The 22,653-nt window shown below is 43.1% G+C and overlaps 1 protein-coding gene across 14 annotated transcripts in view; it reads left to right on the top strand.

The window, feature by feature from the left end:
• The window catches only part of Mbnl1 (muscleblind like splicing regulator 1), a 161,401-nt gene that overhangs the window by 5,415 nt on the left and 133,333 nt on the right, over positions 1–22,653 (top strand). Inside the window, exon 1 of one of the 14 annotated variants that reach the window (XM_005325685.5) lies at positions 22,156–22,542. The exons of the other annotated variants lie outside the window; for them this stretch is intronic. The gene's annotated coding sequence lies outside the window, so the exon portion shown is untranslated. Of the gene's footprint in view, positions 1–22,155; positions 22,543–22,653 lie in introns of those variants that run through there. 14 annotated transcript variants of the gene reach the window in all.

Genomic DNA, 22,653 nt, shown 5'->3' with positions numbered 1-22,653 from the left:
GAAAAGGTAGGTCCATGCAGCTCAGACCCATGTGCCTATAATAGAGCAGATAGTTTTGCAATGAAGCATGCTTGGGTTTCTCATTACTTAATTTCACCTTTACCAAAATCGTGTTCTCTTAAGGAGCATTGGGGACATCTGACTGCATTTCCCATGTGTGCATGTACCATCTAGACACAGGGTTTTCCCACATGTTCTTAAGCCTTTTATCTGGCAGATGTGTATTGTTTCCCAGTGACCTGTACTAGAATGTCGATAGAGTGCGTCATTAGTGTTAGTGAAAACCATAAAATCAAAGCTTTTTATAGTTACATATATATCAGAAAAACAAAGTGGGTAGCCAAGGCAAGCCGTGGATGTAGAGAATTTGCCCAGGAGAAGCTTGATTGAAAGTAACCCAACTCTTAGACTAGGTTACGATAATAACTTGAATGTGTGCCCAGAATTCGTATATTAAAGTTCATCATTGCAAATGATACCGAAACATACCAAAAAGCAGTGATTTAATTTTGGAAAGTAAATGTGCATAATGAACAGCAAAGAGAGAAATACACGGGCTGGGGGGTTAGAATCAGAAACAGCCTGAGTATCTGATTTACCATGACTGAGTAAAAGTGACCCCAGACCAGAAGGTGTGGCTGATGGTTTTGGACATAGGTACGAGTGTCCTATCTTGAATTCAGTTTTATGGGTGTTCAGAAACCTTTATGATACTTTAAGGGCCCTGTCTGTGAAAAGTATTTTAGCAATGTCTGTAAGTTTTGTACTTAGAATCTCTGTGACCAAGTAGACTCTTCCAGAACATTCTTAAAAGCAGGATAAAGTTCTATATGCAGTGAAACTGTAAGGAAGTCAACAGTGAAAGACTTCTACAATCTATAGCCAGTGTGCATGGGAAGCATGTACTGTGCTGACCAGCACAGGGTCAGAATGAGGCCTTATTCTTTGTATTCATGTTGGGAGAGTATCACAGAATTTTCCTGAGCTTGCCTTAGTATCAGCATTCAGACTGTCCACAGTTCATTGTATCGAAATTTTTTCATCATCTGTTTAATAATCTATTTATCAGTATTGCTGATGATACTAGAAACAGTACATTAACATTTTATTTGTTTCTCTCTTGTCCCATTATAAGAGAACTTTCCTTTCAGGGAACATTTCAGGCTCCCTTGGTTGGAGGAGATACTGTCTTTCATTTTCTAGTAGAAACCAGGCGGGCTATTCAGTGAGGGGAGGTGAGCAGAGGCGGGGCCAGGGCTTGCTGCTGGGGACAGCCCTGAGGCGGTGGTGGCTGGACTCAAGATTCCCCTCCAAAGGCCCCTCATTGATATTTGTGTGGACTGAATTTTGGTTTCACAAAGCAGAGTTGGGAGGGCACACCAGTTCCTATGAACACTTCAGTTTGTTTTCAAAGTCCAGTGTTTATTGAGTGTAGGTGAGCCACCCAACAGACCTCACAGGGCATGCACATTTGGAAGGTCAGAACTCCTTAGTAGATACAAGTGGTGACAGCCAGATGACTTTCATCATTTTACTGTTGTATCTGTATACATTTTTGTTGAAAGGAAGAACAGATTTAAGGGAAAAAGTTTGTCTTCCCATGGCTTTAGTTTCTACATCTCTGAAATTATAACATCTAAATAAGCATGATCAAGTTAACAGAATGCCTCTTGCTGTACATCTCTTTATAAGGTCTCATTTAGTTTTTTTTTGTGGCTGTAAAATAGGCCCTGACCTTGGCCTTCAGGGTTAGACAGAACGACTGGAGCTTCTTTGGTCATGTGCATAGTTCAGAGGCTTCATTGTTTTCTGATTTCCATGTCCAAATTTTTAACCCAGATTTTTGGCCTCCCCTAATATGTAAAAAATCGTGATGAGCAGAGTAGCCATACTTGCGCTCATTAGGATTTCCCGTGCATCAGGTTGAGGCTGATGTACTCATACCTGTATTCCCTGGAACGGCTTCATGAGGTGGGCATGACCAGTACCCTGGATTCACAGATGGGGAAACTGAGGCACAGGTATACTTCTTGCCCAAGGTTATTTGCCTAGTAAGTAGCACAAGGAGTTGAACCAGGGTGGTCCCATTTCAGGACCCATGCTCTTATGTGAAAGAATAGAAACAGATTTTTAAAAAATGCTGTGTTGGCTGCTGATAGGAGGTTGCGGGCATGAACTCTTGGGGTACTTGAGGAGTCATACTTGCTGCATACACACCTGGGAAGCTCCAAGAGAGTGGGTGAAGAGGAGGCGGGTGGAGGGAGATGTGACAGGGCACCGAGGCTGGGGAGAGGCCAAGCGGGTGGAAGGAGGCTGCACTGGGCTTTGGACACTGTTGGGGAGCTTGGGAGAGTATAGCAGGTGCTGAGCACGAGCTGACCTTGGCGAGGGAGTTGACCTCATGGAGCTGTGCGCTGGTGACTTTGAACAGAGGAAGGATGGGGCACATGGATGAAGTCCAGATTCTGGTTGGCAAGCAGAATGTGGGACCACGTGGAGACTGGAATAAGGGGCATGGGAATAATGGCTGTGTGTGCTGGGTACATACGCCAGGCCCAAGGTCCTGAGGTGGAGCTGATGAGGCCAGCATGGGAAGCTTTGGTTTACTACCAAGGATTTAAAGCATCTTAAGAATTAAAAAGCTTCCTATCCATCAAAATCCCTTATTGAGAACTTGACTGATTTCCCTGAGTATCATTGCTATATTAGAATAAAGAATTATATTTTAAAATATCAGCAAGAGAGTGTCTCATCAGGGCTTCTAACTCGGCTGGGTTGATGACACCATCAGTTCCATTACTGGCTGTGCCAGGCCTGGGCCTTGCTCAGGACCTGATGGGCTACAGAAGGCCACCGAACTCTCCATCCTGACTTGGCCCTTCTGAAGTTAGTACAGCCTGATCTTTACCGTCTGTTGCTATTTGCTGGGAAGTGTCTCAGTGTCCACGCGGCCTGCCTGTGTGACCTGTCCTCAGTGATAAACAAGCGGCAGATAGATGCGTGATAAAGCGAGTTTGCAATGTGCTCAGCATGGCTGACATTTGTCCTCCTCAGACCTGGCTATTTTAGGGAGGGTATCAGTATAACTGTGTATTCTTTTTCCTGGAAATAAAAATCCTCGGTGATCAGTCACTCTTCTAAACAGAGCGATTTGCCTATGGGAATCACTAAGCCGTTGCATTTGGCTCATGGCTGTGTGCATGGCTGTGATTCCCGTAGAGCAGGAGGCTTTCTGTCAGGAGCCCTTTGACTTGAGACTCTTGCCCACTTGTTCACATAAATGACTTAGCATAGCGTAAGCAGAAGATGTCACAGTAATGATAGATCATCTTATATTCAGTCATATATAGAGAAATCCCCATGAAACCAAGACAGTTTTAAAGAAAAAGATCCTATTTATAAGTACTCACCATTTATTATTAATTTAGGTTCTCTAGATCCAGAGTGTGTTTATATGGAGCTAAAGAATAACCTTGCTCTGTCTTGTCTTGCCTTTGCTATGCACTGTTAGTACTGAGGCAGAAGCCAACTTTGAGTACATGCCTCTTTGTGTTAGACTCTTTTTCTTATCTGGTCTTTGCCTTGTGCTATACAGATGCATTGAAAATCATTTGTTATATTAAGAGAATGCTTAGAAAGTCTTCCTTTTTAATTAACTAAGACGAAGCAGTATTGAAATGAGAACTTCTTCTTGGCCTTCTGTATTATTGTACTGATTTTAACTAGACTAATTGACTCCAAATGACTTTGAGCCCTTGTTTGAGTTTTACTGCTCCAACATTCAGGGAAAGCTGTGCTGTCAGTTTGGGGGCATTCCCAGGAGGCATTTGGTATTAAGTACTTCCCTGAAAGTCTTCAAGAGATTGGAAGGACAAAGTGGTTGGCAATAGCAGGGACACCAGAAAGTCTTTGACCTAGGGATAGAGAGTCTCTCTGAGGCAGTGCACAACCTTTCCACTAGATAATTTGAAAAGTGCAGAACAGTAGTAGTTCGTACTATTGAAAAATATATACCTCAGAGAAGATCCTGTAGAGTGCTTTGATGAGGCAGGGGGATACTTGCTAAATGTGGAATAGTGGAAATGACTATCAGAGGAATATAGTTTTGAGGACTGGGATTTTTAAAGAGCATTTATTATATTGGGAGCAATTAACATAGGAAGAAGAATATTACATCTACTTCTCAGTAATGGGTTAACGTCTACTAAGTGCCCAGGTCTTTCCCTCTCAAAAGTTACTTTATCATGTTAACAATAAGACCACAGAAAGGTCAATTCACCTTTTATGTTCTACTAAATAGTCAATGAGCACACATATTTGGAGCACCTATTAGAGTCAAAAGATTGTAACAGATCAGGAGAGGAGGCTCTCCAACTGAGTGACAGTTTCTGACTTTCTCTCATGAATAATTGAGTTGGGGAAAAAGACACAGGAGTTAACAATGGAGACCACACAAGGGAGACCAAAGGAGGAAGCTCAAAGAAGGAAGGAAATTCAAAGAGGAAGTCTCTGGAACTGAATGGCCAAGACCTCTACGTGGAGGCCTCTGAAAAAGGTCTGGGGGTGCAGCTCTCTTTGCAGATGTGGAGGGAAGTGGTGCACACAGGGTAGATGTAGTGGAACAAGCTGTCGCCCCTGAGCGTCTTCTCTGCGGGAGCCATGATGCGCTTGTGTTCTTTTCTGTGAAAGGCGAGGTGGGAGAGAGCACCCTGGCAGTGGTCACAGTTATGGGCTCATGGTGCTGACCAGGACACTGAGACTCAGAGAGGTTAATGTAGCAGCTAGAAGTCAGGTCTTCTATTGCATCCCAACCAGCATGTCTTTCCACCCCGTGTGATTCTGCCAGGGGTGAGGGTTAGGGTTCAAGTTTACAAAGACAGTCATTTAAAAACTTTACTCTTATAACAGTGGACACAGGTCTAGGAAATACAAATTTAAATGGTTGTCAGATTTTCATGTTTATGCTTTGGCGTTGAGATTATAAACGGTATATAGTTTGGCAAACGCTTATAATCTTTGTTCCTTGGATTTGTAAAAACCGAAACGCACATAAGATAGGGCTCCTGTTTCATGGCAGGATGAGGCTGATGGCGTGTGCTGCCTTTTGCACATGCCCTGGCACTTGCGTTGGGCTTCCCCTCAGAGAAGTTGGGAAGTTCAGAGGCAAAGCACAGTTGTCTCTCAGTATCCCCAAGAACTAGATTCCAGAACACCCCTTGGTTCCCGACATTATGGCTGTGCAGGTCCCTAACATAATGTCCTACATGTTTGGCCTGCATTTCTAATCACCTCTTGATTACTCACAATACCCAGCATAGTACAAATGCTATGTCCGGGGCTGTCAGACTGGCAGGGAAAACTGTCCACATGTTCTGTGCTGACTGAAGGTTCTCCAGTGTTTTTCTCCAGAGCCTCCAGACTGTGTTTGGTTGACTGCAGATACAGAGCCACAGCGGCTCAGGGCGGGAGCAGTTATGGCACCATGCAGCTTCCTCAAGACATGGTAGGACCGCAGGGCCCAGCCCTGCCCACAGGTGTGATTGTGCCTGGTGCTTTCAGAAGGCTCCCTCGTCACCCATCAGTCTGTGCCCTCTGTGACTGCCCCTGTGACTCAGCTATGTCTTTAAAGGATGAGCTCTTCTGAGGACATGTTCTATAGGAGACCTTTCCTTGGCTAGTAGCCTCCTCTCCTGGGGAGCTGATCAGGACATACCCCAGATAGAGTCAGATGTGGTTCAGAGAAGGAGCGTTGTCTTGCTCTTGGCATCAGAGCAGAGTGTTCTGGTACAGTGTTGACTCTGTGCTGCTGTCATACCTGGGCTTCAGGGGCAAAGGGGGAGGAAGATGTGCCTGTTCTCAGAGTGGTTTCCTGTATAGTGATAGAAACGTTCACCAGTGAGTTAGGGCAAAACAAAGTGGGCACAGAGGAGCCGAGAATAGGCTGTTTGTGGGCAGAGTGCGGAATTTGCCTAAAACCATTCAGTGAAGCATTCACTCTTTAGTCACTTTGTATTAGAAAAAACAAAATCCACCTATAATTTTACTAAAATGATGTGACTCATTGCTTAAACTTTTTTTTTTAAAGAAGTTTTTAAAAAAGTTGTTAATAAATAAGCACAATCTAACCATAGTGTTATCCTGGATTAGGCAGAAGAGATTAATTTATTTTTCATTTTGGTGCTTATGGAGCAATGTAGGGACGTCCAATTCCTGTGAATCTTTTCCACATTAACTCCTGATTTAGGGATAGATTCAAACACTCTGTATTGACAGTCAAGTTTCAGAGCCTCCAACTTTTTCAGTAAAGAAAACCCATAAGCGAGAGGTGAACATGCTTGGTTACAAAGGGTCCTGGGTGTGCGCACCATGCCTTCTTCCCCACTCTCCTTTGGGCGTAGGAGATAGAACTGTGTTCTGCATTCTAGTTTCTCAACTGTACATGGTCCTTTTCAGGGGAGGTGTTCCTGGTTTCCAGGACTCCCATCTGCCCTCTAGTTAGAAAACTAGCTGCTTCCTAATTTCAGAAAACTAGATGTAATTATAAATATTTGTTTAAAGCCCCCTGCATGAGAAATTTTACTCTAAGATTGTATTTGAAATATTCAAGAGCAATTTGGGATATGATTTCTGATGTTCTGAAGTTCATTGCTTAGAGAAAATGGCCCATTCATAAGTGATATAAAGCAGAACAGCCACCAAGACCTCAGCATTACCAATTGTGATATTAAAAAGCTGGGTTCTCAACTGCACGCTTACCTAGGTGAGTGTGGCTCTTACAAGGCTCTGAGGCATTGCTGTCCTGGCTCACTGGGGGATGGGGCTTGGGGACCTTCTGGGTTAGGGGATTTGCTTGGGTGGTACGGCCAGGTGCTTGAGGGCTGAGACTCAGCCCAGGGGTCTTGCTGTTTGTGGGTGTGCTTGTTGGTTTCCATGGCCAATAGAAATATCCAGATCAATGCAGATTTGAGGCTGGCTCCAGGTTAATTCTGGAAAGACTGAATGAAGGGAGTGAACTATGAAAGGAAGTTTTTGAAGCATTGCGGTCATAAAACAGCAGACGTGAATGGACTTTGAAGTCTCACTGGCTTAGGAAGGAGTCCTGTGTCAAGTGGCCTGATCTGCTGGCGTGGTTGCACAGTATTCTGTTCCCACCTGATATCCTCGGTCCTAGCACTCTCCAGGATCAGCAAAATCTACTTTTAGACTCAAAATCATCACCACCTGTGAAGTTTCTGATGTCGCTTCTGAGTGACAGAGCACTCTGCCAATTGCTCTGTTGGGTGGCTTGCTACATGGCCAAATTCTGTTTGTCCTGAGTCCCCAAAGAGCGTAGCAAATGCTCTTGCCCCCTGTTTAACTACATTATTGTAGGGTCAGGAGGATGGATTTCATTTCTCTCATCCTAGAAAAATACAGATCTGTGGCCAACATTCAAAGAAGCAAACATGAGAATTGATAGCTCTGTGTTCTCTTGGAGATTTCTGGTTGATTGTTCTCCTGTACCCCCACATCCTTAGCAGAGTAATCACAGCAAGTCTGTGTGTGCGCACGTCTGTGCACATTTTTGGGTTTTATCCATATGTCCAAGTGTATTCCATAAATGATCATGAAGTACTGCATAAATTGTAACTAAAGTTGGAACAGAATAAATATATGAAGCCACAAGATTCATTCTTCAATTAATGGGCTAGTTTATAAATTTGCTTTGAAACATGTTTTATGTCATCTTGTGGATCTCTGCATTGAGTGGACTTGTGAGAGTGTAGGCTGCCACAGACTCTAAGCAGAACAAAAGACACTTCTAGAGACACATGCAAATTTCAGTGTATTCTTCATGACTATGTTTACTGAAGGTTGGTAAGTAGGTACCGTCATTCAGACCTCAGCCTGCGTCTTAATAAATTGATTGCCATTGCGGTTTTCTTCTGCTGGCATTCAGTTTTTTTTTAACATGTATTATTATTACTTTTTTAGTAGTTGGTGGACATAATACCTTTATTCTATTTAATTTATTTTTTTAAAGATTTTTTTAAAGATAGACACAATATCTTTATTTATTTATTTATTTATATGTGGTGCTGAGAATCAAACCCAGTGCCTCACCCATGCCAGGCAGGCGCTCTACCACTGAGCCCCAGCCCCAGCCCTGGCATTCAATTTTAACCAGTGTTTGGAGCAACAGTTTTTTGGCGAACTAATTGCTTGACATTCATGGATAAAAAATATTTTCCCTTAATATGTCAAAAATTTTCAGAGATAGATACATTCATAGAGATGGATAAGTTTAAAGATTCTATGCTAAGTTACTAACGTATGGTACTAATGTGAGGAAAAGTAAGCACCTACATTTCAATTCAGTATTTCTGTGAAAAATGAAATATTAAATGTGCAGATTACACAATGTTTACTGAAATATACAATTGGGTTCTTTTATATTCTAGGTACTGTGGTAGGCATTGGGTAGGCATAAATAGTAAGTATAGTCAGGAAATGTAGACGTGTCTCCAGTTTTAAATTGGCCATTGAAGGAAGAATGACATTTTGTAAATTTTTGGTCATTAAAAAGTATTGTGTATAGATGCCAGGATTTATTTATTTTAAAGCTTCTGCCAATGTTAGGTGTATTATGTATGCATAAGCAGAATATTTCCATGTAAAGGAAAACGTTATTTTATGCTTAGTATTACTGCTTTACAGTTAAGTAAAAATCGAAGCATCACAAAATAGTTCAGAAAGAGAAAACTCAAGTTTGAGTGGCCACAGAACATTGTGAGTTGGGAAGGTGGGGCCAGCACGGAGGCTGTGGCTTTGCCGCTCCATAGCATGCAGAGTGCTGTGACAGCAGGGCTGAGCAGCTGAAAATGTCTGCAGCCGGGAAGCTTGTGAGTTTCAGAAGGTCATTTTGGCATCCTAGTAAGAGCACCGATTCCCAGACAAGGTCCAACTGGACAGCCAGGAGAAGAGAGAGGTCCCGAACCCCGGGGTTGCAGCAGCCGGGATTCTAATTGGTTGTGGCCATCCTTCATTGAAATATTTATAGAGCTGTGAGCTTTGCTTTTCTCTTCTGAAAGTTTCAGTTTTTCTTACCTCTGGTTTTGTCCCGGTAACAGGGCAAATGTTACTTTAGTTTGTCATCAACCCTGTCCAGACGAGAAGGAGTAGACTACACAGCACTGAATGTGCCTCAGAGGCACCTGTGAGAGAGAGCGCATGTCAATCAGAAGGAAGAAGAGGAAGCAAGTATTGGAGATGAAATTGAGGGTGAATTTCTCAGCTATCTGGCAACTGGAGCAAACATGTTAGGAAGTAGAAAAATCCATTTAATGAAAGTTCTTCATATCCTATATAGTGTTTTATTGTTAAACCTTTAGGATGTTTAAATATCTAACTTTGCCTTTAAATGAGATCTTGGAAGAGATGAATTCTAAGTACTTAAGAAGTGAAAACTGAATTCTTTTTTTTTTTAAATGTATTTTTGTTACTTTATCTTTATTTGGTGCTGAGGATCGAATCCAGGGCTTCCCACTAGCAAGGCAAGCACTCTACCGCTGAGCCCCAGCTCAACCCCTGAAAGCTTGTCTTTGAAGGCCCTTCCAGCCTCCTCTCCTGCCAGCCCCATTGCATATGGATATACCCGAGAGACCACTCCCTGGGCCCATGGTCACCTCTTCCCCAGCTCTCTGCCTTATGGCCCATATTTCCACAGCCTGGCTTGCCTTCCCTCCTTGTCTCTCCATGGGTAAAAGGCACTGTTCTGGAGCTGGGGCACAGCTCCGTGGTGGAGTACTTGCCTAGGATGTAGGTTCAGTCGCCAGCACTGGAAAAAAAGCCATTTTTCCAGGTCCACCTAGATGACCATCACGATGCCATCTCTGACTTCTCCTTCATCCCACCAGTTGTACCCCTTGTGTCTAGGCTGCGGAGAGAGGGTCATCAATACGGTTAACACAGTCAGCACGCATACATCATTTTACCTGTGTATTGCTTTTAGCATTGATGCTTACATTTATTCATTTAATAATGTATGGAATGCATTTAAATTTATTTTGGGAAATAGGTATTCCTCTAAGACAGGGGGAGAAAAAGAACTGGAGAAAAGAAGCACCCTTGGAGGAACAGCAGGAGAGACATTTGGGGATGTTGGAACCGGGATTGTAATTTTTAAGTCGTTTTCACTTTGGGTTTTAATTTTCTGAACCCAAATACCATTGACTACTTCCCTGGACCATCAGGTGACTCACCTAATGGGGAGCAGGTTTGGCACATGCAGAGAGAAAGCCCTCACTGTCACTGTAGGTCGTGCTCGGGGCTTCTCTCCGCCATGCTCCTCTACAGTTTTAACAGCTGCCCGGGCTTCACTGTGTTGGGGACGGTCATCCCCCCTCGTCCCTGCTTCCCAGCCACGTCCTGGTGGCCCTTGGAGCTGGCTCGGGCTCCCTTGGCCTGTGTGGGTCTCACCCGTGGGGCACTTTCTTCTCACACGCCCAGGTTCCCAAGGGAAGCACTGAAGGAAGCGCAGGCTCCTGTTGTTCCCAGGCAGATTCAGGTGGCCCTGGGGCCTCTTCCTCAGAAGCCAGCCTTCCAGTCAGCAGAACCTGTGACCTGTGAGGAGAAGCCAATCGATGTGGTGTTGGATTTCCACGTCCCCAAGTGTACGTGTTGATGCCCAGCATGGATTACAGGGACAGTGTGTCCTTCACTGTGCTCACAAAGGAGACCATGCCATCTCCCTGGGAAACCTTACCTGAAGGTGTCCCTGCACTTACCCATCTCACGCCCAGCAAGCCTCAGGAGAGACACCCGGTCATGGCCCACCAGCTTGACCCTGGGCACACCTCGATCTGATTTTGGCATCTGTGGTATTTATAGTCCTTGTCATTTCCATGATCTTTGATATGAAATGGCTGGGGTTGTTGTGAATGAGGTTTTGTACCTGGAACCATCAAGACCTGACACTGAATCCTGGCTCCTCCGTGTAGCTAGCTAAGGGGACTGTGGTGAGCGTCTTGGAACCATGAAGTTTATTTGTTTACAAATGAGCAATCACTGTCTCTGAGACTTGTGAAAAACAAAGAATGAGGATGAAAATAAATTATACACTAGTATGTAGAATATTATTTGCTGTGTTGAACAACAGTAGGAGGTATGAGTTCTATGTGGAGAAAACCCCAGTTCTGTGCTTAGCTTCTTCACTAGCAACTTCAGAATTCAGTGACCAGAAGGGGAGGCCTGAGCTCACATAGAGAGCAGCAAGAGCTCACTTTTCTCTTTAGTATTGGAGACCCTTTACCGCTAAGCTACATTCCCATCCCTTTTGTGTTTTTTATTCTGAGACAAGGTCTCAGTTGCTGAGGCTGGCCTTGAACTTGGAACCCTCCTGCCCCAGCCTCCCAAGTAACTGGGATTATAGATGTGTACCACTGCACCTGGCTCCAAGATAATTTTCAAAAGTTAATCTCTTTAAAGGTTATTACCTAATAATAGTTTTATCCAAAACAAAATGATTCTTATTGCACCAAGGTTACAGAATGATCTGAATCTTTTTTTTTCTTCCTACTAACTTGGATATGGAGGGTTTATTTGAATTTAAATAAAAGGCTGGGTTTTTGTTATATATGAAGGAAAAGATTCCATTAATTTTCACATATACACAAACATACACATACATTAATTCTTATTTCACATTTTATCTATAATGATAATTTATTCATTCATATTTTAGTGATTGGATAGGTAGGTGTCTCAATTGTTTTTCATCTTTTTATGAAATAATTTTACTATTCTAAATTATTATTATTGTCTGGTGGTACCAGGGATTTGATCCAGGGCCTTGTATGCTAGACAGGTGCTCTACCACTGAGCTATACCCCCAGCCCTTACAGTATTGTTCTTATAAATAGATAAGGAGCCTACATACCACTCTATAAAGCATTTCTCTTATATGTCTGTATGTGAGTATGTATAATAGTTTGATACTAAAATGATTGAAAAATATGGAAAATTCAGGATTGCTACATGAGCATTGCTCTCATTTGTCTGATGCATTCTTTAAGATGCGCTGGGGGATTTTGTACAAAGCTGGTTGCTTTTGCCTCCACATTTGTAGTGCACTGTTGGGCAGGACTCAAGTAAATGCCCGGAGACAGGAAGGGTGGTGTTTTACCGTGTGCAGAATGTGAGCGTGATGCCGAGGGGCACTCGTGACTTAATGATGAGCATTGGCAGAACTTTCCAGAACATTTTACAGGTGTACTAGTTTTCCAAAGTAGTTGATAGAGTATAATCAAATAGCATGCCACTACATATGTAAGCAAGCCATCTTTTCAAAAAAGAAACACTTTTTTTTTTTTTTTTTAAGAAATGATGGGGTCAGAACACAGTGAGCAGTCAATTGTGACAGGAGTGTGCTAGCTTTAGTTGACTGTGATTGTCAGAGTTATATGGGGTTAAGTATGACCTCTAGAGTCTGGTAAAAACCTGAGTTCCAAGTCTTGTGCCTCTGGGTGTCTGCTGTCTGTCCCAGGAGTATGTTTTTAGTGGCCAACCCTAAGGGGTGGATTCAGGTTCCCCTGGCCTCTTTCTGGAAGGTCAGCCTCCTCGAAGGTTGGCCTTGCAGCTGACAGATGCCTGGCAATGGCGGGAGCTTGCTTGCGGCTGCCCTGGTGCTCTGATGGCGTGGAAAGCTACTTGTTGACCAAGAGCACAGGATGCTGAGGGACAGGCATAGTGTCCCAGTCACTGTCTCATTAAAAGGGCATAGTCTTCATGTGTCCCCATGTGTCACGGCCCTTCTGGGATGCACAGAACCTATGTCCTATTGAAAGAATTAGGAAGAGGACTTTTTTTTTCCTTCTTATTTAGCAAAGGAAACAAATCTCAAGCTGTCCTATTGGTTCAATATGTGTATTCTTTTGTAGAAAGTAGAAAATCCTAAGAATAAAATCTTTGATCCCATCTCCTAAGACACATGACTTTATTTATACTCTGACAACATGGTGAATCACTTTGTCAAAATGGGAATAAAAGCCTTGGAAATGCCCACATCCTGCCACCCAGCCATTTCAAGTCTTTTAAAAACCCTCTTTGAGCTACTTCTGTATCCTGGGAACTGTTGTTTACTCACCGGGAGAGAGAGGGGAGCAAAGTCAGGGAGGAGTGCTTCTATTTTCTAACAGGACACTTGCTCAGGCGAATTAGAAGAGAGGACTGGGCATGGGTCTTGGTTCTTTAATTGGAAGTGCATGCGGCTTCAGGAGGGCCCAGTGCAGATCTGTGAAGGAGGCCTCTGCATGCCCAGCCTTGGGAAGTTACATGTGGGAAGATATATCCGGGCATCCATGAGCCTTCCAGAATTTTGTTTGATAATAACTTATATTTATAGCAGTTGTCAGAAACCATTTCCTTTAGTCAATTAGAATCTAAAGGAGGAAGAGGGGCATGGGCTATTTTCTTGCATTTGTAGAAGTACTGTGTTGAAGTATTCTTTAATCCCGTGACCGTGCTGTCAGGTTTCCCAAGTAGAGCATCTCCACAGACACCTGGAACTGCACAGTGTTTTTATTATTATGAAAATAACAGTAAGCTATGGATTGTCCATTTTGATACTGTCAACCCCCAAATTTATTCAAACTTCCAGCTTCTGTTTTTTTGGCAGATAATTATGGAATACAATTGCTTGATTGTTTTGGCAAGAAAGGCTTTACATTGAAATAACAGGAGTCTAAAAACATGTTACAAATGTTTCCATTGATTAGCTGCCTTATATGAACTAGCAATTGAAAAGATTTTGCAAAATACAAATAGGCTTTAAGTTTCATTATAAGAAAATAAAGGTCTATCATACTTTTTTGCATATTCCTACAAGAGAAATTTACAGTGTAGATTTAAAGATGGTATCTTTTCAAAGTAAGCCTAGATTTAACAAAAACAGAGAAGCATATTATCATTCATTGCTGGTGAGAGCATTTTGGTAAATATTTTCTTGAAAGAAAATTTGCTGTTCTAGTTTAGAGTTAATATATGAATACACTTCACGTTCTAAGATGTATACTATTAAAAGCACTTATATATAAGCATAATTTTTCATATGCAAATGCAGCATTGCCTAAAATAGTAAAATATCTAAGTTAAAGAAGTAGATATAGAGTAATGTATAATTGTTAAAAAATAATTACATTGATAGATAGGTTTCTGTTGACATAGAAAGATCATTGGAGTGTTTTATATTTATACTTACACTGTAAAATAGCAACATGATTTGTTGTTATTAAACATTCCAGACCTAGTGAAGCATGGGAATTAGTGTGGAACCTTCCCCCAAAGAATAGGAAAGGCATATGGGGAAAGAAACCCAAGTGGTCAGCGCACCTCTCTGTCTTGACAGGCCTTACTCCTTTAGACCAGGAAAGAGCACCTGGCACCTGATTCACTGTCATGAAACATTACTGTAAGCTTATGTGAATTTGAGATTTTTTTTTTTTTTAAAGAAAAGCTCACGTTAAACTGATCATCTAGTTTTTGGTTATTTGGAATGAATTCATTTGATATTGGTATACTGTTACGAGTGTGTTTGAAATCATTTGTTGAGCAGGTGATCTTCTAGATCAGATGTGTCAGTCAGTAGAAATGCCCACCCATCCACCAGGGTAAATAGACCGTACAGCACCTGCATGGCTATGTATTTATAAAAAGTTCGGAATAAGAACTATGCTATCGAAATAACAAAGACTTTTACTGATTATGTGGAAAGGAGGGAATGTGTGTGTGTTGTGTTGGCTCATGAGAAAGTCTACTAATTCATCTTTTAAGGATGCATGTAAGTAATTCCACACTATGTTCACTCAAAAGTGGTTTTAGTCATTATGATTATTTTAGATCTTTGTCTTTAATAATAATTTTTTATACTTTTCTCATCATGATTAATAATTAAGCAACTTATTTTGAGTAATCTTTAATAGAAGCCAGCAAATTCTTCCTGATTGAGTTTACTATGTTAGTGTTTTAAATCAGACATTTTAGAAATTCAAGATCTATTTTTTAGGGTCAAGCTTTTATACTCAGATTTAGTTTTTAGTATTGAAAGCAGTTGCCACATTACATTTTTGGAAGTTCTATGAAGTATGGCAACAACTGATCCTAATAGAGATTAATTTCTATTTTGGGAGGGTTTTATACATTACTCTATATCTACTTCTTTAAGTTAGATATTTTACTATTTTAGGCAATGCTGCATTTGCATTTCCATTTCTTCATGTGTTTATTTTATTGTTTATTTTGGTACTTGGGATTGAACCCAAAGGGGTGCTTTACCACTGAGCTAAGTCTCCAGCCCTTTACATTTTTTATTTTTATTTGGTGTAAGGTCTAGCTAAGTTTAAGTCCTTAAACCTGTGATCCTCCTGCCTCAGCATCCGAATAGCTGAGTAATATTATAGGTGTGTACCACTGCACCTGTGTGATTTCTACTTCATCTCAATCAACTTGAGTCTGCTACAGTGGCATCAGGAACAGGCTAATAGTGGAGAAGATCTTACCACCACTGGCTGTGAGAATGGCTTCTGTCTTGGAGGGAAGGTTGGACTAGTGGGGCAGAAGGGCACCAAGGGAGCAGCTTCCACTGATGCCTGTGGACAGGGGACTCTTTCCTCAGCTCTGGTGGAGCACCTCCGTGGTCACACCTGAGCTGCAGTGGTGTCACTAGGGCAGCCTCAGAGACTCTGCTGCCACCCCCCAGGCAGTGAGGGACACATTCTAAGATGGGCTGGTAGAAGTGTTATTATCAGCTCCATTGAGAAACAGGGTGACATTGTTCAACAGATAGAGAGGTGCATCATAGAAGTGAGACTTTAGCCCTTAGTCGGGTTGTCAAGGGTCTAAACTCATCTAGGTAAGCTGTAGGGTCACAGCCCATGATGGGGAGGGGCACTGTGAGGGGACACAGGACCATGGCGATGGCATTCCCTTGGGCAGTCAGGGTTTCCTCCGGCTCCTTTCACACTGATGGATTGTGGCTGCCTCCACATACCATTCTTCCTGAAAGAAGGATGGGGATATTGGTCTTTTCTGTGACTTAGCTCTTGAGTAAAGAACAGCTTTGTTAACTCTGTGTGAGTCTGTGTTTTGATTTCTGACTGTTTTTCATTTTGAAATATTACTAGTTTTGGAAAGATCAGCTATGACTACCTGAGGCTAAAAAGATTATGCCGTTGTGTAATAGATGAGAGTAAATAAAACACCGAGGGAGTAGGGTTTCTCCTGAAGCATGTGAGGGTAGCACCGTGGTTTTCTCTCATTATTGCTACGCGTAGACTCAGGGCAACGCTGAAGACCGCCTGCTTGAATGTCATCAGGAAAATGCAAATGTTCTCTTCTTTTGCCAGAAATGAAGACTGGGTCTGTCAGAAATTTGCAGATAATTATTTAAATGTTTCAAATTTGCAAAGCCACACAAAACTGTTTTGAATTATTCTGTGGATAAGAAAATCTTCTTTCAACTCACAATCCAGGAGGTATTTAAATGTGGTTCTATTTTAACTTCATTGCCTCCTGCTCTTTCGAGGGAGTGCCTTCCAGCGTGAATTCTCTTGGTTATAAAGGTGGCATTGCTAGCTCAGTAAACTGCCCAGGTATCGGGACTCTTAGACCAGGCTTCAGATACACCAGGACAGACATCCTCTCATGTCCCAGGTGTGGGTGGCTTGCTTTCTGTGGATGAGATGCTGTTGTGTGCTTAGCAGCTGCCTGTGCTCCAGGGATCCTGTGCCACAGCAGAGCAGGACAGGTAGTGGGACAGGTAGTGGGACAGGTAGCCACAGGTGCATAGCAATACTCTGCAGTTTTTCCTTCCTATGGCTCATTATTGTTGGTGTGATGTTAAGCCTCTGTCTTTCATCAGGACTGGACTGGTATTGGGAGGAGCAGAAGGTTGAGCCTTTGGACAGTGGCTGGAGAGGCTCCTGCGGGGGTACCCTTATGGTAGGGGCTTGCTGAAGGCCTGTGGAGGGCCAGCTAGGATCCCATGTGATGCCAGTGTAGCTGCTGTAGTGGGGATTACCACCTGGTGACCCCAGACCTCAGGTGCTTCCTTGTGTTGCCTGAGGGAGGATCATTCAGAATTCACCTTCCATCCCTGTCTGGAGAGAAGCTTTGTGTTTCCTTTTGTCTCAAATGTAAATATTCTGATTTGAGTGGAGTATAATTAGTGGCCTCTGGAATTCTACTCTGGGGCCATGGCGCTTCACCTGACCATCCACCGCCCCCTGGTGACTTAGGGAACCAAGGCTGTGAGGGGGTCGCACTTTGTGATCTTAGATGACTTACTTGTGTTCCTAGACGCACCTTCTTCCTCTGGGCAGCAGCCAGTCTGCCAGCCCAGCACAGTGGCGGTGTCTGGGTCGTTGCAAAACCTTATGACCGAAGACCGTCTTTTCCTTAGTAGTGTTTCTAAAACTCCAGTCATCTACAGTCTCGTCCCCAGTCTCCATGGTCTGCCAGGGCCTGCTCTCAGCCTTGCTCTTTTTATTGAATTTGAGCTTTTTTCTAAGCCGTCGAGCTGATGTGGTCACAGAACCTGCGAGCTGTTTTTTGTGTCCCATGGCGTCTGTGAAACTCGTGTACTTTGCATGATACCTGCAAACATGTTGCGCTCCTGGGAGTGTGCTGACCCCTCACTAAGAAACGCCCATCTCAGCTCTTTGGCCAAAGGATGCTGAACACTGCTGAAGGCTACTTTGACCTCAGACCAGTTTTTCCCATCAAATAACTGACCGTGTCGTTCCCGATTCAGCACCTCAGCAGGGAGAGCTTTGGTGGACCAGCACCCTGGAGTGCTCAGCGGAGCGTTTGCCTCCTGGGATCTTGGTTCATATTCGGGACCAGCCCTGAGCAAAATCGCTGGATGAGCAAACTTAGTTAGCTGAAGGGCTGTGTTGCTAATTATGGACTCATTGACATCAGTGACCCAGCGGGAGAAGTTAGGGGTTTGGGCAACAGGTCCCTTCTTGCCATCTCCAGACTTACTTGGTGAAATTGACCTCACCGTCCAGTTAGATTAAAGCTTAGGGGGTGAGAGTCATCATGGAAGACTGCCCATTGAATACCCAGTTACCCTCTTGAGCACGTACCTGTCTCGGCCTCAAGAGCTTATGAGAAGGGTCCCCAGATTCCTGCCTGAACTACTCAGGAGGAAGCTGGACCAGCCTGCCCACGTTTGGCCTGGAAGGACAAGAACAATTAGTAAACAGATGTGACTAAGAGATCTAACCTTGCTCAAGGAGGCCACCCCGTTCTCAGAAGTAGAATCTCATTGCAGACCTTGTGCTGTCCTCCTCTTGCTCTGTGTGCATGTGGGTCTGGAAGGTGCTCAGACCAGGCCACCCAGCCCAGCACCTCAGTGCCCTCAGGGCATGACACTGGCCATGATGGTACCTCTCTATGAGCTCCATGATTTTCTTTTCTCTTTTACTTAATCCTTGCCCTTTTTCTTGGTTTTTCACCATCCCCATCATTTCACGTTGTCATTTCTGTTTCCCCTACATCCGTCCTAAAGAAGAACACGAATGTGACTTCTCAAGAAGAAGTTCTTGGTTCCTGGGCAGAATATCGTATTTGTAGAGTGTGTCACGTAAGGTGAGGAACTTGAGAATTTGGAGTTTGATAAGGAGGTTAAATAGGGCTTGTGAAAAAGGCTTCAAAAGGTTTGATTTTCACTGCAAAACCCTTAATTTCCTCAAGCAATCTCTTTGTGATTGGGGAAGTTTATCATAATATGTCGAAGTACAGGTCATAGATTTACCTATTAGCCAATATCTGTAAAGTAGAAATATTTCCTTTAATAATCTTTAAAAATAAAACAATTTTAGGGAAAAGATGTTTGTTAAGACTTGTCACAATCTGGATATTATCCACACGTTTTAAAACGTCATCTATGTCTGTGGAACCAAAGCTCATTACCAGCTGAAGGAATCCTTTGAGAATTCAATATTGGTCTAAATTCTGTGAAATCTTAATTTACTAAAACAGTTAATGCTGATTTCAAGTCTTCCCTGAAGTTCTTTTTTTTGAATAAAGAAAAGGAATAAGAGATAATATTCCTATATCAGCAGTTCAGTCAGATCAGTTCGTAGGATAGAATCTGAATTTTGTATGCAAAGTGCCTTACATCAGGGGCGGGTGCCCACAGCTTGGGATCCAGCAAGACCAGTAACACAGAGGGGTCACTGTCTGATCTGTCAGTGTGTGTGCCCAGCTAATGATAAATATTTTGATTCTCATCTATACTTATAACCTTTTTACAGTCAAATAGTATGTGATGAACTTACAAACACATGTCTACAATATTTCCAAGAGCACTTTTTCAAATAGAATTTTTCTATTCCATAAAATAAAAGCAACCAAAACACTAATTTGTAAGCATTTTAGTAACTCTAGTATGCTTTGGGCTGAGCTGCAGCCTCAAGGAGCCTGTTACATGGCAGAAAGGAGAAACGGTGCACTCTTGAAGGCAGTTTTGTCATTGTACTTAGATATAGCCACCAGTGCAGCTGTGCAGGTCTCTTTACTGGTACCGCTTGTTTGGACCCCATGGATCATGACGGAAAATTTCCTCAGAATTGGGGACACATCCTCATGTTCATGGTTATTCCAGAGCAAACTTCATTTACCAAACATGTTAAAAGGTTTGTTGTATTCCAGGATCTGGGGAGTGGGGTTATTGCGGGAGTCTACATGTTGTCAGGGAGTTGATCATCACCAAGGGGCCATAGGAAGAGGTCCAGGTTCTGAACATGGTGAGGTTTAGTATTGAGGCCCAGCCTTCAGAGATGGTGGGTTCTGATAGCTGCTTAAGCAAGGGGGAGGGATTTGCCTTGTTGCGGGGGGCGGAACCACACATGAAGCCCCAGGAGAGTGTAATGGGCAGCCCTGTGCCTCTGCCAGAAGAGGGTGCAGTGGGAGGAGCTACAGAGTAGCCTGTCAGCTCATGCCAGGGAAAGGTCCAAGGCAAAGAGTGGAAGTGGTGGCCTCAGAGGTTCTGGAAAGACAGAGGCTGCCCTCATCTCTGGATGTTGGCCTCGCTGAACAGTGAAGTTTAGGGTCTGGAAGTCAGACCCAGAGAGGAGAGAACAGAAGGACTTTGGACACTGGGCATGATAGGTGGAAAGCAGTAGGGAGCGCGGGGTGTGCAGCCCAGGCAGCTTCCCCTGAGCCAGAGAGAAGGAGCTGCTTCCGAGAGGGCTGCATGTGTGAGAGGAGGAAAGGACAGTACCTGAGAAGGACCCAGCAAGGTGGATGTTCGCAGAAGGTCACCTGGACCGGAGGGGGAGAGTGCTGGAAGCTGAAAAGCAGGATGAGGGTTTCAAGTCAGGTGAGCAGCAGGTCAGAGAACTGAGAATCCTGCTCAGCGGCCGCTGTTGTGACCATGACGTATCTGTGATGTATGAGCTCGTGTGCCTTGATAGGGAGGAAAATATGAAGAGGGCCTTGGGAGTGAAGGTGTAGGAAAGTCGCTATTTGGAACGAGAGAGGGAACTGTCCAAGGCCCAGGGAAGAACCCTAGACAAAGGGAGGGTCTAAGTAAGTGACCCTGGAGCATAATAATTTATAAAGGCTGGTCCTGTGTTTTTGTTTTTATTTATTTATTTTTTGGTACTGGGGATTGAACTCGGGGGCTCTCAACCACTGAACCATATTCCCAGCCCATATTTGTATTTTATTTAGAGACAAGATCTCAGTGAATTGCATAGGGCCTAGGTAAGTTGTTGACTTTGAACTTGTGGTCCTCTTGCCTCAGCCTCCTGAGCTGCTGGGATCAGAGGCGTGCATCACCGCGCCTCGCCTGTGCCAATGTTTTTAAGAGTGTGTTTTCATACTTGGGTGTGTTTATGCATAAGTGTACACGTGTATGTATATTTTCATGCCCCATAGGTGATCTCAGTCCTAATGTAGTAATTGATTATTTAATCTACAGGTCGTTGAGTAATGCTAAATGCACAGCAAAGATTGAGGAAGGTAGACACAGCTTAGGGCTTTTGACTGGAAATAACTTGGATTTTATAGAATCAGGCATTAGGACCTGAAAATGTTTTTTTGAAAAGAAACATTTCTGAATACTTGGATGAGTTGGTTCTTATGTCCCTCTCAAAAGTTTTCATTGAGGGAAAGGGGAAATACTGCGGAGTGATATTGGCTAAATTGTTATATTTGTGTGTGTACAAATACGCAACACAGTCCCACCATTATGTACAACTATAATGCACCAATAAAAATATGGAAAAGTAAAAGTAAAAATGTTTTGGTCTTGCTACAGTGTTTTCCAAGTAGTTTTGGAAAATAGGTTAAATTATATTTTAAAAGTTACTGTTGAGAACTCAAGTATTAATCTTAAAAAAATTGAAGTTTAGTAATATTTATAACTTTAATGTATATTTGTATTCTATATTTTATGTTCTAATTCCCCAAATTATAAATATACAAAATACTAGTCTACCTGTTTGGCCCAAGAAGCGCTCCTTTGGAATGTGAGATTTAGTTTCTAAAGCCTAATTTTCTTCATTAGCAACATTGAAAAGTTAGGAAAATAAAAGCTTTTTTTTTTTTTTTTAACTAGTAAAATTTTCTGAAAGTTTTTCAGTCTGATTGAAATAGAAAATCAGTTGTCAGGCGTCTGTACCCTTGTCCAAGGAGTGGTCTCAGGTGCCAGGGAGCAGACCCTGGGTGCTTCCCTGCCCTCTTCCAGTGCCCCTGAACTGCTGCTTAGGTGCTGGCTGCCCGGTCGATTGCTCTCCTAATATTTAATGTTTCTGCGATGGAATCACTTTCTCCCCTGAGTTGACTTGGGATTTGCCAGACGCACTGACAACACTGCACTCCTTATTTTCGCCACATGACCTCAGCTTCTGCTTTAAAAGTGTTGGAATAAAGGATGCTTTTGTTCCTATCTCGCCTCCTGTGATATATGGACGAAGTGTCTGCGGGCTGAATGGAATAGTTCTACAGTAGGAGGCTGCCTTCAGCTCAGGGGCTGGCCTGGGCTCCGAAGGAAGTGAATCGGATAGGTCAGGAGAACGTACCATTTGTAAACACCCCTTTCCTTTTTTATTCACGTGTCAGGACAGCAGCAGCAGGCTGTTCAGCCCTCCCTGCGCAGAGCAGAGGAGCAGCCGGGAAGTGAGCTGCAGTTTTTAAACCTTGCCTTTTAATCCCCGGTAGTGATCTTCAAGGGCTTGGGCTCCTGTTAGGAGCTGTTTTGAAACTAACATGGTTTAGTCCACTAACTGCATGTTGGGTAAATTCAAAACCCACATGCTCGTCCTCTTGCAGTGGAATAAGTCACATCTGATGGACATTTTCTGTGCTTATAGCATAGTAATGAACGTCTGACAGGCGCGACCTTTCATAAGACAACCCACACTATTGGCTTTCTGCCCAGAATATTGCTGCAACACTATCTGTGATTGGTTATCTCTCTATCATGCATTGCTTCACAAGGGGAAACGGCCCCTTTTTTTAATAAATCTACGATGGCTGGCTGCAATATGCCTCACTGTAAGTATTTGTGTGTGTGTGTGTGTTTATGTGTGTGTGTGGGAGAGAGAGGCAGAGTTTGAAAATTACTTAGTCTGGTATCACATGGCAAGGTTGTGATACTATAGGACA

Source organism: Ictidomys tridecemlineatus, chromosome 3, assembly GCF_052094955.1.
Source record: "Ictidomys tridecemlineatus isolate mIctTri1 chromosome 3, mIctTri1.hap1, whole genome shotgun sequence".
Classification (NCBI taxonomy): Eukaryota; Metazoa; Chordata; class Mammalia; order Rodentia; family Sciuridae; genus Ictidomys; species Ictidomys tridecemlineatus.
This window is presented reverse-complemented; position numbering and strand designations above follow the sequence as displayed.